This window comes from Vigna unguiculata, unplaced genomic scaffold, assembly GCF_037176805.1.
Source record: "Vigna unguiculata cultivar grain cowpea cultivar isolate G323 ecotype 2 unplaced genomic scaffold, ASM3717680v1 ptg000221l, whole genome shotgun sequence".
Lineage (NCBI taxonomy): Eukaryota > Viridiplantae > Streptophyta > Magnoliopsida > Fabales > Fabaceae > Vigna > Vigna unguiculata.
In genome coordinates, this window is record NW_028196858.1 from 11,595 (window position 1) to 27,500 (window position 15,906).

Below are 15,906 nucleotides of genomic sequence, written 5' to 3' on the forward strand. Positions count from 1 at the left end.
ACTATTCTTGATTTGATGAATAGACAAATCAAGCGAAAAAATCATAACTATAGTTAACAATAAGATACTAGGAAAAGCCCAAATACGGCGAATATTTTTCGTTGCAGTGGGAAAAAGTAGAAGTCCCACTCCTATTAACATCGGAACTGGGAATGGAATAAAAGGTATGATCCATGAATATTGATGTGTATATTCCATACAATAAAGAAAAAAAATTAGGATTCTAATGAATTTGGTTTCTTAGGTTTTTCTTTTATCTTTTTTGTAAAGTAAAGGAATGGTTTCGGTTAATAACAAAGAAAGATAGAATTTAATAAAATAGAATAATCGATTATTCATTATTCTGACTCTTTGGACAATATTTTTTGAACATTGGTTTAGTTCATTAAATTTAACTTAACTAATTAAGTTTTTATTACAATAAGAAATAGCGATTTGGGGAAAACTTTCTAAAAAGTATTATATTCTTATTATAAATATAATAAAAACAAAAATGGAAATTCAAATATATAAAATATATGTCTAATTAGAGATAAACTTAATTTTCATTTACCGCAAAATGTCTTTCACATAAAATTCTATAACAATAAAAAACTATACTAATTCTATGGCAGTTCCAAAAAAGCGCACGTCTATATCAAAAAAACTTATTCGGAACACTTTATGGAAAAAGAAGGGATATTTTACAGCATTAAAAGCTTTTTCATTAGGGCAATCTATTTTTACGGGGAATTCAAAAAGCTTTTTCTGTAACAAATATAAACGTTAGAATAATTTCAATTAACTGGATTCAACGACTCTTTTTTAAATACAAAAATATGAATATAAAATTGATATAGAATATAAGATTCAGTTATGAATTTAGGATATTTACATTCTATATTATGATATTTACATTCTATATTTAATAGATTCTAATAGAATTCTTTAAAATTATTTTATTGAATGTTTAGTAAACAAATATTGTGTTTTAATTGATTCTTTGAATCTCGACAATTGACTAAAATTGGGTTATTATGGTTTCGAGTCAGCCGCTATGGTGAAATTGGTAGACACGCTGCTCTTAGGAAGCAGTGCTAGAGCATCTCGGTTCGAGTCCGAGTAGCGGCATCTTATCTTCTAAAAAAAAGTTCCTATAAAGAATTATTATTTCTATTCCAAGTATTTCTATTTTTTCATTCTATATGGTATTTTCCACTTTAGAGCATATATTAACTCATATATCCTTTTCGGTCGTATCTATTTTAATTTCAATTCATTTGATAACCTTATTATTAGGCAATGAAATCATAGGATTATACAATTTGTTCAAAAAAGGCATGATAATAACCTTTTTTTGTATCACAGGATTGTTAGTTACTCGTTGGATTTTTTCAGGCCATTTACCATTTAGTAATTTATATGAATCATTAATATTTCTTTATGGACTTTTTCTATCTTTTATATGGTTCTTTGCTTCAAAAAACAAAAAAATGACTATTTCAATACAATAATAACACCAAGTATTCTTTTTACCCAAGGCTTTGCTACTTCGGGTCTTTTAACCGAAATGCATGAATCCTTAAAATTAGTGCCTGCTTTACAGTCCCATTGGTTAATGATGCACGTAAGTATGATGATATTGGGTTATACAACTCTTTTATGTGGATCATTAATATCAGTGGCTATTTTAGTCATTACATTTCAAGAACTCATACAAATTCTTGGTAAAAGCAAGACTTTGTTTTTTTTTAATGAATCCTTTTCTTTTGCTGAAATCAAATATATGAATATGAATGATAAAAAGAATATTTTACAACAAACTCCTTTTCCGTTTTATTCGTCTTATAGAAATTATTATAGATATCAATTTATTCAACAATTGGATCGTTGGGGTTACCGTACTATTAGTCTAGGTTTTATCTTTTTAACAATAGGTAATATATCTGGAGCAGTATGGGCTAATGAGGCATGGGGATCATATTGGAATTGGGATCCAAAGGAAACTTGGGCTTTTATTACTTGGACTATTTTCGCAATTTATTTACATACTAGAAAAAATAAAAAATTGGAATATAGAAATTCTTCAATAGTGGCCTCCATAGGCTTTCTTATAATTTGGATATGTTATTTAGGGATAAATCTTTTAGGAATAGGACTACATAGTTATGGTTCATTTACACCTAATTAATTTAAAAAAATTCACAAATATTGGGAACATTCTATAGAATAAGAAAAAAAACTCCCAATAAAATGATTAAGACCCCATTGAATCAAGTAATGTAATATTGATTCAAGGGGTTCTCACAAACAACAAAAATATTCAATTAGAATTCAATTTCATTTTTATGTAATTAAGAAAATACAAAAAGAAATCCATTTTTTTTTATTGTGCATCGGATTGATTTCTATTTTTTCTTTTTCATTTATTCCCAAAAACTATCTATAAAAAATGAGAGAGAATAGCTTCAACCTTGTCAGCCGAAATTGAAAAAATAAAATCTGGATAAATGCCAATACTTATTACGGGTATAAGGATAGAAATTGAAATAAATAATTCTCGTGGCCCCGAATCAAAAAAATAAGAATTTTGTTTATTAAAAAGCTTGTATCCATAAAACATTTGACGTAAGATAGATAATAAATAAATAGGAGTTAATATCATTCCAATTGCAGTTACAAAAGTTATGAGTATTTTTGTGATGAAAAGATATTTTTGATTGGTAATTATTCCCAATAATACTATAAATTCTGCAACAAAACCGCTCATGCCCGGTAATGCAAGAGAAGCCATCGATAAGGTAGTGAAAATCGTGAATATTTTTGGCATTGGGATAGCCATTCCACCCATTTCGTCGAGATAAAGAAGACGTAGTCTATCATAACTAGTTCCCGCCAAGAAAAAAAGGGCAGCACCAATAAATCCGTGAGAGATTATTTGTAAAATAGCCCCATTCAGCCCTGTCTCGCTTATAGAACCAATTCCTAAAATTAAGAAACCCATATGAGAGACCGAGGAATAAGCTATTCTTTTTTTTACATTGCGTTGACCAAGAGATGTTGAAGCTGCATAGATTATTTGAATGGAACCTAATAACATTAACCAGGGACAAAATATAGAATGAGCGCGAGATAATAATTCCATATTAATTCGAACCAACCCATATGCTCCCATTTTTAATAATATTCCGGCTAAAAGCATACAAGTGCTGTAATGCGCCTCTCCATGGGTATCAGGTAACCATGTATGTAAGGGTATAATTGGTGATTTGACAGCAAAAGCAATAAGAAATCCCATATAGAAGATTATTTCCAGTGCCACGGGATATGATTGATTAGTTAATGATTCAAAATTTAATGTTGGTTCATTAGAACTATAGAAACCCATACCCAGAATTCCCAGTAATAAAAAAACAGAACTTCCCGCAGTGTACAAAATAAACTTTGTAGCTGAATACAAACGTTTTTTTCCACCCCACATAGATAAAAGTAGATAAACGGGAATTAATTCTAATTCCCACATGATGAAAAAAAGTAAAATGTCTTGAGAAGAAAATGTTCCTAGTTGACCACTATACATTGCTAACATTAGAAAATAGAATAATTTAGATTCTCGAGTAACCGGTTGAGCTGATAACGTAGCTAACGTAGTGATAAATCCCGTTAATAAAAGGGGTCCTAGAGAGAGTCCATCTATTCCGAATCTCCAGTAAAAGTCAAAAAAATGGATCCATTTATAATTTTCTGTCAATTGGATTAGTGGATCATCTAATTCGAAATGATAACAAAATACATAGGTTATTAGAAGGAGATCTATGAAACATATACAATAAGTATACCATTTAATTGTCTTATTTCCTTTATGGGGAAATAAGACAATTAAAGAACCTCCGACTATTGGCAAAACTACAACTGTTGTTAACCAAGGAAAATAATTCGTGATAAAAATAAGATATACTTAGACTACAAAAACCCGGGCTCAAAATATTTTTTTATTTTGAGCCCGGGTTTTTGCCAGTAAAAAAAAGTACTTGTATGCGGTTCTTTTTGAAACGTATCAATAAGCTAGACCCATGCTTCGAGTTGTTTCATGCCATAAATAAACTCTAACACTTAAGAAATCCGTCGGACAGGCGGATTCACACCTCTTACAACCAACACAGTCCTCTGTTCTTGGGGCAGAAGCAATTTGTTTAGCTTTACATCCGTCCCAAGGTATCATTTCTAATACATCTGTTGGGCAGGCTCGTACACATTGAGTACATCCTATACATGTATCATAAATCTTTACTGAATGTGACATTGGAACATAATCCTTGAACATCAAAAATTCAACATTTTCAATCTAGTAAATTGGTAAACCAATTATATATATCTATATATGATATATATATATCTATATATATATATCTATATTATATACCAGATGAATCAATGATTTATAAGAATTTTGCTACTAAAAATATATTTATAGATTAATAACTAATAAGAGAATAGAACCAAGATACTTTGATTTCTTATCTTTGTTTTCGCAAACGCAAACATGATTAAAAAGGATATATCATTTCTGCTAATTTGAATGGATTATATAGTACACACTATTCAAAATTAGACTTTTTTTTATGAATAATACTATTTATTCAACAAATTTGATTGATTGATACGGGTTGATTTTCTATTACGATATATTGAGGAAACAATAGCTGGTCCGATAGCTGCTTCAGCGGCTGCAACAGCTATAACAAAAATTGAAAAAATATTTCCTTTTAGTTGCCGCCTATCAAAAAAATCAGAAAAGGTTACGAGATTTATATTAACTGCATTTAGTATAAGTTCAAGACACATAAGGGCTCTAACCATATTTCGGCTCGTGATCAATCCATAGATACCTATAGAAAATAAATAAGCACTCAAAACAAGTGTATGCTCGAATATCATTGACCAACTCCTTTTCAATTTTTATTCATTTCGATATGAATATGAATTCAACGGATTTTATTGCCTAACATAATAAGTCTACAACAAAATCAAGTATTTGCAAAAAGATTTTATACTTTATACATAAATATTCTTTTTCCTTAACATATAATTCAACAAAAAAGAAATGTAATAAATTCTAACAAAATGTAATTTATATTATTTTATTAGTTCGAAAACTTTCTTATTGGCGAGCCACAAAAATTGCACCTATTAAAGCAACTAAAAGAATTATTGAAATTAGTTCAAATGGAAGAAAAAAATCTGTTGATAAATGAATTCCAATTTGTTGACTAGTACTTATCAAATCTTGCTCTAAAATCTGATTGGGTCTTGTCGTCCAAATAATTCCGTGCCATGATGTCTCTAGAATAGTAGTTATTTGTGAAAGAAAGATACTGGTACAAACCATCAAAGTAATTCCATCCCCAACGGTCCAAACACGAAAATTTTGGTAATAGTCCGAACCATTCATAAACATCACAGCAAATATTATTAAAACATTTATAGCGCCCACGTAAATAAGTAGCTGTGAGGCAGCTACGAAATGGGAGTTTGATAAAATATAGAATAAAGATACACAAACAAGAACTAGTCCCAATGAAAAAGCAGAAAAAATCGGATTCGTAAAGAATACTACTCCTAGACTTCCTAATATGAGACCTGATCCAAGAAAGATTAAAATAAAATCATGTAGCGATTCGGACAAATCCATTATATGTAAAATAAAAGATAAATAGAAATTTCATGACCTTATTGATATGACCAGGAAAAAACTTGTTAAATACGAAAATTATCTGTGCATAGAAATTCACCAAATCCTAAGATAAGATATGTGAATTGTTATTAGGTACAGTTGTTATAGAATCAATGGAATTTCATTCTTTTCTTTATGCCAAAGAGTCATTTCAAAAAAATAGAATATCTTTTTTTTTATTCTATATATAGAGAAATTCAATTATTTTTGTGAAGAATTTTGAAATCATTTTATTTGAATTGTTCGAATTGTATAATCATCAATTACTGATACTGGTAAACGACCCAAAGCAATTAGATTATAATTCAATTCGTGGCGATCATAAGTTGAAAGTTCATATTCTTCGGTCATTGATAAACAATTTGTTGGACAATACTCAATACAGTTACCACAAAATATACAGATTCCAAAATCAATACTGTAATTAAGCAACCGTTTTTTTCGAATATCAGTTTCTAGTTTCCAATCAACAATGGGTAGATCTATAGGACAGACACGAACACATACTTCACAAGCAATGCATTTATCAAATTCAAAATGTATTCGACCGCGAAAACGTTCTGATGAGATTATTTTTTCATAAGGATATTGAATAGTTACGGGTAACCTATTTGCATGAGATAAGGTAATCATGAGACCTTGACCAATATATCTAGCAGCTCGTATTATTTGTTCACTATAATTTATGAATTCAGTTACCATAAGGAACATATCGTGAATAGCTCTGAATATTTTTTTTCTTTCTCTTGTTTAAAACAAGTTCTGAATTTTGAATATAGAAGGTCCACATTTTTTTTACAGTGAAAACAGTTGAGACGACGTTGTTAATAATAGATTACCAAGAGAAATGGGTAAAAGAAACTTCCACCCAAGATTTAATAATTGATCTATTCGTAGCCTAGGCAAAGTCCATCTTGTTGTGATAGAAACGAATATGAATAAATAAGTTTTAACTAGTGTAATAAAGATACCAATTATCGTTACAAAAACTCCGTATGTTTTATTTATTTGAAAAAAATTAGAAACGAAGATGTACGGAATAGAGAAATTTGAACCACCAAAATAAAGAACTGTTACAAATAAGGAAGAAACGAATAGGTTTAAATAGGAAGCAACATAAAATAAACCAAATTTGATACCGGAATATTCGGTTTGATAACCCGCTATTAGTTCTTCTTCCGCTTCTGGTAAATCAAAAGGTAATCTTTCACATTCTGCTAGGGAAGAGATTAGAAAAACGAGGAAACCCATAGGTTGCCGCCACAAATTCCATCCCCAAAAACCATATTTGGATTGTGCATCAACTATATCAACTGTACTTAAACTGTTAGATAATCCTAGTCGGTGATGACATTACTGTTACCATCTCTATTACAGAACCGTACATGAGATTTTCATCTCATACGGCTCCTTTAAAGCCTTAAAAAAATATAAGAACCCGGCCAATTATTTCTCCCTTGATATATCCCTAAGATAGATAAGATTCTATTTTCTCGGACGGTTCTGAATTAGACCCATGGAATTCTGTCTGTTCTAAAAAAAATTTTTAAATGAATACACACTTATTTAAAAAATAAAAACATTTGCACATTTATTGAATTTCTTTAGATAAATAAAAAATACAAAAGGTACTTCTGAATTGATCTCATCCTTTAAAAAATTCAAAATTAAATTTGTTGAGTAATAACTTAATTTCATTTTTGCATAAAATACTCTTTTAAAATTATCAAGAACTCCCACATCATTTTCGATTCCGAAAAATAATTAGATGTTCTTTTTTTAAATTATGATTATCTCCATAAATATGGAGTATATAAGACAAAAAAGAAAAAGGAGATCACTTTTACCTCTTATCTTATTCCTTTTTGTGCAAGCAAAAGGGGACTTCAAAAAATTAAAGGATTATTTCGTTCCTGATAGTTATTTATTCAATCAATGGATGGAAGTATACTCTAGATCGGAATTGGGGGGAGTACTGCCTTATTTTTTCTACCAACTTCAAGTCCCCATTAGTATTCTTTTTATATTATACATAAATTGGATAATTTAAAAAAGAAATATACGTTACTAATCTTTTGTGTATTTTGGTGTTTCTAGCCATCCATTAATTTTTTTTATTATATTAATGCCTTTTTTTAATTTTGTTAATATATGTATGCTAATTCATACAAATGATATTGAAAATTTGAAAAAGGTTGGTCTTTTGCGTCCGCTTCAAGACAGGATTACTAATCAACAAATCTTGGGAAAAACAACCACTTCTATACATAGAATATAATATATAGAATCTAATTCTAGAATTTCATTGATTTTTTCACCTTATTCTTATACATAGAAAATTAGACTCAATATTTTTACTGCAATTTGAAATCATCATACTTTCTCTATAAGTAATAGAGTATTCTATAAATTATATTCAAAAAAAGCTGTTTTATTGCACTCATATAACTATCTGATTCAATTATTCAATCCAAATGCGAAAAGAATATATATATATTCTTTATAGATTCTTTTTGTACTTTAAATATAAGGAGAGGCTTATAAGAAATAGTATCAAAAAATTTATGTCTCAACGAAGCACACATAGAGATATCGATAACACACATAGAGTTAATGGTATTTCATAACTAATTGATTGAGCAGCTGCTCGTAGACCACCCAAAAAGGAATATTTATTATTTGACCCATATCCTGACATAAGAAGTCCAATGGGGGCAATACTCGAAATAGCAATCCATAAAAAAACACCAATATTCAGATCAGATAAAACAAAGTTATAGCCAAAAGGAATTACTGAATAGCTTATTATAATGGATATGACTGAGATAGATGGGCCGAAACTAAATAAACGAATATCTCCTCTAGATGGAATAAGATTCTCTTTAAAAAGTAATTTTGTTCCGTCTGCTAGAGCTTGAAGAACTCCAAAAGGACCGGTGTATTCAGGTCCAATACGCTGTTGTATCCCTGCAGATATTTCTCTTTCTAACCATACAATTGCTAGTACACTTATAGTAATTCCTAATATCAAAATAAAAATAGGCACAAATACCCAAAGAATTCCATATATCTCTTTCAAAAATTGCAATCTGAAAAAAAAATGTATATCTTGTATTTCTGTTAAATCAATTATCATTTCAACGATCAACTTCTCCCATAATAATATCTATGCTACCTAGTATTGTCATAATATCGGCCAATTTCATTCTTTTAACTAATTGAGGAAGAATTTGCAAATTTATAAAACCGGGCGGATGAATTTTCCATCTCCAAGGAAAACCATTTTGATCCCCTATTAGAAAAATCCCTAATTCTCCCTTGGGGGCTTCAACTCTTACATAAAGTTCTTGTTTTGGCAATTCAAAACTCGGAGACGATTTTTTACTAATAAATCGATACTCAAACTCATTCCATTCTGGCTCTTTTTCTCTATCAAAGCAGCGGATTTCTAAATTTTCATATGGACCGCCGGGAAGTCCTTCCAAAGCCTGTTGAATAATTTTTATGGATTCTATCATTTCACCAATTCGAACTAAATAACGAGCTAATGAATCTCCTTCTTTTTGCCATTGAACTTCCCAATGAAATTCTTCGTAACATTCATAATTATCCACTTTACGTAGATCCCATTGTATTCCGGAAGCCCGAAGCATCGGTCCTGATAAACCCCAATTAATAACTTCTTTTACATCAACAACACCGACGCCCTCAACCCGTTCTAAAAAAATAGGATTTCGCGTAATAAGTTTTTGATATTCAGCAATACTTGTTAAAAAATAATCGCAGAAATCATAACATTTATCTATCCAACCATAAGGTAGATCAGTCGCTACCCCTCCGATACGAAAAAAATTATGCATCATTCTCATACCTGTGGCAGCTTCAAATAGATCATATATTAATTCTCTTTCTCTGAAAATATAGAAAAAAGGTGTTTGTGCACCAATATCTGCCATAAAAGGTCCTAGCCATAGTAGGTGAGAAGCTATACGGCTTAACTCCAACATTATTACTCGGATATAGCTGGCTCTTTTAGGTACTTGAATATTTCCCAACTGTTCTGGTCCATTTACAGTTATTGCTTCTGTGAACATTGTAGCTAAATAGTCCCAACGTGTTACATAAGGCAGATATTGTATAATTGTTCGGTTTTCCGCTATTTTTTCCATTCCTCTGTGTAAATAACCCAATATCGGTTCACAATCAATAACATCCTCACCATCTAGAGTAACAATAAGTCTAAGAACACCGTGCATTGATGGGTGGTGAGGCCCCATATTGACTATCATGAAGTCCTTTCTTTTCGTTGAGATATTCATAGGTTTTTGCTCGATTTATTCTTTTATGAATCGCTTAAAAAAAAAGTTCATCCAAATTCAAGATCTAATAAATCGAATAATTGAAAATTACTCTTCAATTTAACGAATTTGTGACTGCCGAATATTAAACTGATTGATTAATTTTTTATACCGTATTCCATCTTTCTTTGACAAATAAGACAGTAATCTTTGCCGTTTTCCCAAAATTTTACGTAAACCTGTTTGGGATGAGTAGTCTTTTCGGTGCAATTCAAAATGTGAAGTAAGTCTTCGTATTCTATTGGTAAATTTGAATATTTGAAATTCAACCAATCCCGGTTTTTTTCCTTTTTTTTCTTGTGAAATAACAGGTATAAATGACTTTTTTACCATAAAAAAATAAAAGTTTTTCCTTCTCCTCGATTTTTATAGATATTTTTATTGATCAGTAATTAGAATGACACTCATTTTTAATTTTTTGATAGAAATCCGAAATCTAATTTTTTTGATAACTGAAATCAATCCAATTGAAATAGAGAATTTAAATAGATATAGTATAAAGGAGACTAGTTTGATATATAAAAAAGAATTGTATACATTACATTAGATAAAAAAAGATAATTTTGTTAATGCTTTTTTTTTATGTATACATCATTGAATTAAAATCAATGCCATACCAAAATACGTGTATTTGTTTAACCTATGTATCTATCTATAGATAGATACATATGCTAAATAGAAAACAAAATTAGATTAACGAATTTTCACACGCGGATACATATGTATCCATACTATACTGAAACGGCTTCCATTATGGGTATTAAACCAATAACGATTTATACAAGCTAAATCTTCTAATCGATATTTTGGCCAAAGAAAAATTTTGAAATTCATTAGTTTTTTTTTCTCTTTCTCATTTCTTTTTTTAGTCAAAACTTTAAAACAATTTTGGACTTTATTTTCATTATAAAATATTGTGTTTCTATGCATACTATTTATATTATTTGGATCTAAACAAATTCTAATTCTCAACTCTCTACGACGTCTAGCAGATAAAATGTTTTCAGGAACAAGTAAATTAAATTTCTCGTTTTCTTTGTTTTCTGTTATCTTTTGATCTTTTGTTCTTGTAATGTATTTATCAAAAAATTTCTTATTAACATGAATTTTTTCTGAGTATTTTTTATAAATTTTGCGTTTATTCTTATGAATTAATGAAAAACCCATCATTTTATACTTAAAAAATTGTTTATTATTTTTTCTAGACAGGCGAACTGGTTCGATAACAAATAGTTCTTTTTTCCTAAATTTATTATTTTTCTTTTTCCTTAAGCCTGAAAGAGTTAAATTCGTCTGTTTTTGAATCATCATAATATCTAGACCTAGTTCTCCTCTTTGAATAGAGGCTATAGTAATTTTTCTTAAATTTGTCAATCTAATAAGGAGACAATATACTTTTACATTGTTAAATATTTTTTGACCTAAGAAATTTTTCCAGTTTAAATGGAAATTCAAAAAATTTCTTACTAAGAATTGAAGTTCTGCCTCCATATTGTTCTTGGGTTTTTTTTTCGATGTTCTAAAAACATCTATTTTTTTTTTCTTTCTAGTAATATTCTTTTCACTAACATTTTTATTTCCTTTAGAATGTAAAAAAAGAGAATGTAAATAAAGTAATTTTATTGGTATAATTTGCGAGTTACCCCTAAATGTATTATAAAATATCACAAATTTGGAAAAGAACCAAAATTCCGGATTGCATATGGAACGATTTAGTATTTTTCTATTGATTCCCGTCCAATCCAAATATTTTCTATCCGGATTTATAATAATAGTATCTTCTGCTATATAATTCTTGATAAAAATATTACTTATTCTATCAAATAAGTCTTTTTTATATGTATTGTAATTAGAAGAAATCATTGTGTTTTTATTTGATTGAAATAGGGATCTATATCGATAAATATATGAGTCTTTCTTATTTGCATAATTCATAAAATTATAGGATAAAAGATCGTATTTATATTGTTTTCTAATTTTTTTTTTTAATGGGATTCCTTGTTGTTCTTTGTAAAGAATTAATGGGCTTTTTCCATATGAATCCCATTTGGTTAAATTTTTATTTTGAGTTACACCACATTTAGTGATTCTATTTCTCCATTTTTGTGATACTAATTTTGACCAGCTACTGTTAGATAAGTTATATTGATAATAATTATTCTTTAACCAATTTGTCCATTGATTTAGTTCAGAATTGAGCAGGTTATTTTGTTTTCTTTTAGAATGAACTATTCCTTGTGCTCCAAAAAAAGAATCCTTTATTTCATTTTTCAGAAAAAAAAAATTTTTATTATATTGAAAAAGAAGTCTTAACTTATATATGTTTATGTTAATAATTCGGGTTTGTAACAAATTTAAAAATACATATGGTTGTGACAAAAAGGAGACATCAAAATAATTATGTGAATTCGCATTCTTATTCTTATTATTAAAATATTTGTGTAATTTTAAAAGAAAGGGAATTATACTTTGATTTGTTTTATAACTTCTTTCTGTATTTGGTTCATTATCGTAAAGCCATTTATTTAAAAATTTTTTTGTTGATTCAAGAAAAAGTTGTAGCTGGATTTTCGGAATACAAATGATATATAGAAAGATATCTATGTATATTTTTTTCATCAAAAATTGAAAAAAAGAATGTGATTTTTTAGTTAAGCTAATATTTCTTCTTTGGAATATCTGCAAAATTTTTTTTTCGAATTCTATCCTTTTACTATCATAAATTTTTTTCTTCGAATGAATATTTGTCTCGCGAATTCCAAGTCCTCTTTTCTTTTCTTCTTTTTTCATTTTTTCTATTTTTTTAATAACTACTTTTCTCTTAGTATTGAGATCCTTTATAGATTTTTTTTTCAATGAAAAATTTGTCGACTTTATCGATTGAATTGAAATGGTTGCTTCAGAAATCATTGAATTATTCTTCCAAATTGTTGAATATTTTTTGTTTTCGCTCAATTCATCGAGTTTTGGGGGTTTCCTTTTAATAAAAAAATATTTTAAATTTAAAAATTCTTGTTTTTTTTTCGTGAGGAATACTATACTTTTTCTAATAATTTCAAGAATACTTTGGATGATCCCTTTTGCTTTTTCTATTACGATATTTAGAAACAGTTTGAATTTTTCACTTAAAACTTTTAGAACTAGAAAAGTGAAAAATTCAAATTTTTTCTTTTTTTTTTTTAGTTCTTTTAAAATGGGGTCGAAAAAGGAAAGTGGATTTTTCGTGGAACTAGAAAAAGGCAATTCAACTTCCATCCCCCAAACTGTTAAAAAACAAAAGTTCTTTTTTTTCTTTGAATTTTTTTTGTTTTCATTACATCGTATTTTAGATTTATGCCAAGGTTTTAGACGAAAAGGAAATAATATTTTTATCTGAATCCCATCTGTTAGCCATTTTTGCGGAAACTCTCTTTCGGATAATTGAACGCCGTTATACGTGCATTTAATATATATTTCTCTCTTCCAATCCATATAATCTTCAGACCATTCTGGAATTTGAAAAAATAGTATACGAATTGTATTTTTAATTATTATAAATGAAGGTAATAGAATATATTTCCTAATAAAGCATTGGGTTATTAATAAAACACCTCTTATTACTTGAGCAAATATAATGCTATCCCAGGCTTCTGCTATTTCTATACGTTTTCTTTCTGCATTTTCCTTTTTTGCTTCCTCCTCTTTTTTTTTCGGACTTTTTTTTGTTTTTTCCTCTATAGAACCTAAAATTTGAAATTCTGTCTTTTTACGAATCCAAATATTTAACATAAAAAATCTTTTCATTGATTTTAAACTATGAAAAGAAAAGAATATTGATTTTTCAATTTTATCCAAAAAAAGCGGCGAATGCACCCTTTTTTGAAAAAATTTCCAAGTAACTGTTTTCCGTCTTTGAGCACGGATAGATCCTTTGATTATGTCTCTTCGAAAATCCGATTGTTGGGAATAACGTCTTAAAGCCAATTCGTTTTTTTGTTCATTATTTTCAGTATCTCCACGATCACGATAAGTCTTGTATTTTTTAAAAAATTTATCTTTATTAGTCAAAATGACTACACGTTTGCCTTTTCTAGAACGAATTTGAGAATTATCTGCTTCAATTTTTCCACCTAGTTGTTCTAATTCGTCCATCAATTTGTATGACCACCGAGGTACTTTTTTACAGATTTCGTTTCTTTTAATAGACTTAGTGTTCTTTCGATTTACTTTTCTTTTTTCGTTCAAATCAGTTGTAATTGCATCAAATAATATTTTGATTATTTGTTTTTTTTCTGCGTCATAATTATAATTCATTTTTACTTGTTCAGGTTCTGTAAATAAATAAGGTACGTGCGAATTTAAGCTTGACACTAATGAAAATTGACTGATTAGATTAAAAAGAAATGTAGTTACTAATAATTTTTTATCAAATGTTTTTCTATTTTCCTCTAATTTTGGAGAATTACTATTATTCTTTTTAGAAATCTTATTATAAAGAAAGATATCTTGAATTTTATTTATAAAAATGTTATTTTTTTTGTAAGTTTTTTCATGTTGGATTGAGGTTGAAAAACCGTTTTTTATTTGTCCACGGAAGGGTCCGTTTAACAAAGGATCTTTTCTTTTAGTTAAATATTTTTTTTTAGTTTCATCATCACAAAATCGAATTCTATTTTCGAATATATCGAGAGAAATCAATTTCTTATCTATCAGTTTTGTGCGATTTATAAATTCATTGCTCAATTTGTTTATTTTTTCTTCATTCCTATAGTACGAATCATTATACAAATCATCAGAGGAAATTTTCTTTTTTGTGAAGAAATCTATTTTTGTTTCCATCAGTTTTTCAAAACTTGATAAATTTTGTGGATACGTAAAAGATATTTTTTCTCTTCCATCACGTTGATATGTATGAAAAAAAAATTCTGAAATTTCATTTTTTACCATGTTTTCAAATTCATTATTTTTTATATATCGAAATGGACGCTTCCATCGTTTATAATTGAAAAGAATATTTATAAGAGGTTTTTGTAACATATCTTTATCTTTTTTTTTTCCTTTTTTAGAAATTTCATTGCTTTGTTTACTTTCTAATACTAATAGTTTTTTATTAAAAAAGGGGAGAGGTGTTCTTCCTAAATAATATAAACAGGTAACAAATAAGAAAAAAGCAAAGATTTTAAACATATAATTTCTAAATTCTGACAGAATGTCTTTTTTTGATTGAATACGGACATTAGATTTAATCCAATTATTTTGCTGTATGCAGATTAATAAAAATTCAATCCATTTTATAAAAAAAGTATGACCTATTATCCAACCAATAAAACTACTTGTTAAAAATAGCAATTTATTGTTACATCGAAACAAATAAATATTGATGAATCTCATGAATATGGAACTCGGTAAGAAAAGGGGATTTAAAAATTGAAAAAGAAGATTCTGAAAGAATCTTCTTTGAATACTAAAATTACGTATTGAATTTGGATTCTTGTATCCATAATTCAAAAAGTTTTTTTGACTATTGCCGAAGAACTGAAATAAAAGATAGGGTATAGCTATGACAGTTATTGTATGGGGTCTACCCAATGCTAAATGCAAAGGCGCATAATAGATAGACATGAACATTATGAGCTGTCCCGTAATAAACCCAGTTGTTGCTGCTATTTTCTTCTCGGTTCCTTCTTCCACAAGTCTAGCTCGAAGAAGGAAGAGATAAGAGGGCCCTATGGAAAATGTGGTCATAAATCCATAATAGAGTCCGACCACAACTATCGAATTCATTATCTTCATGCATAAGAATACTAGATTCTCCAGTATAAAAGATTGAAAAATCATCTCAAACCTCTCTTTTTC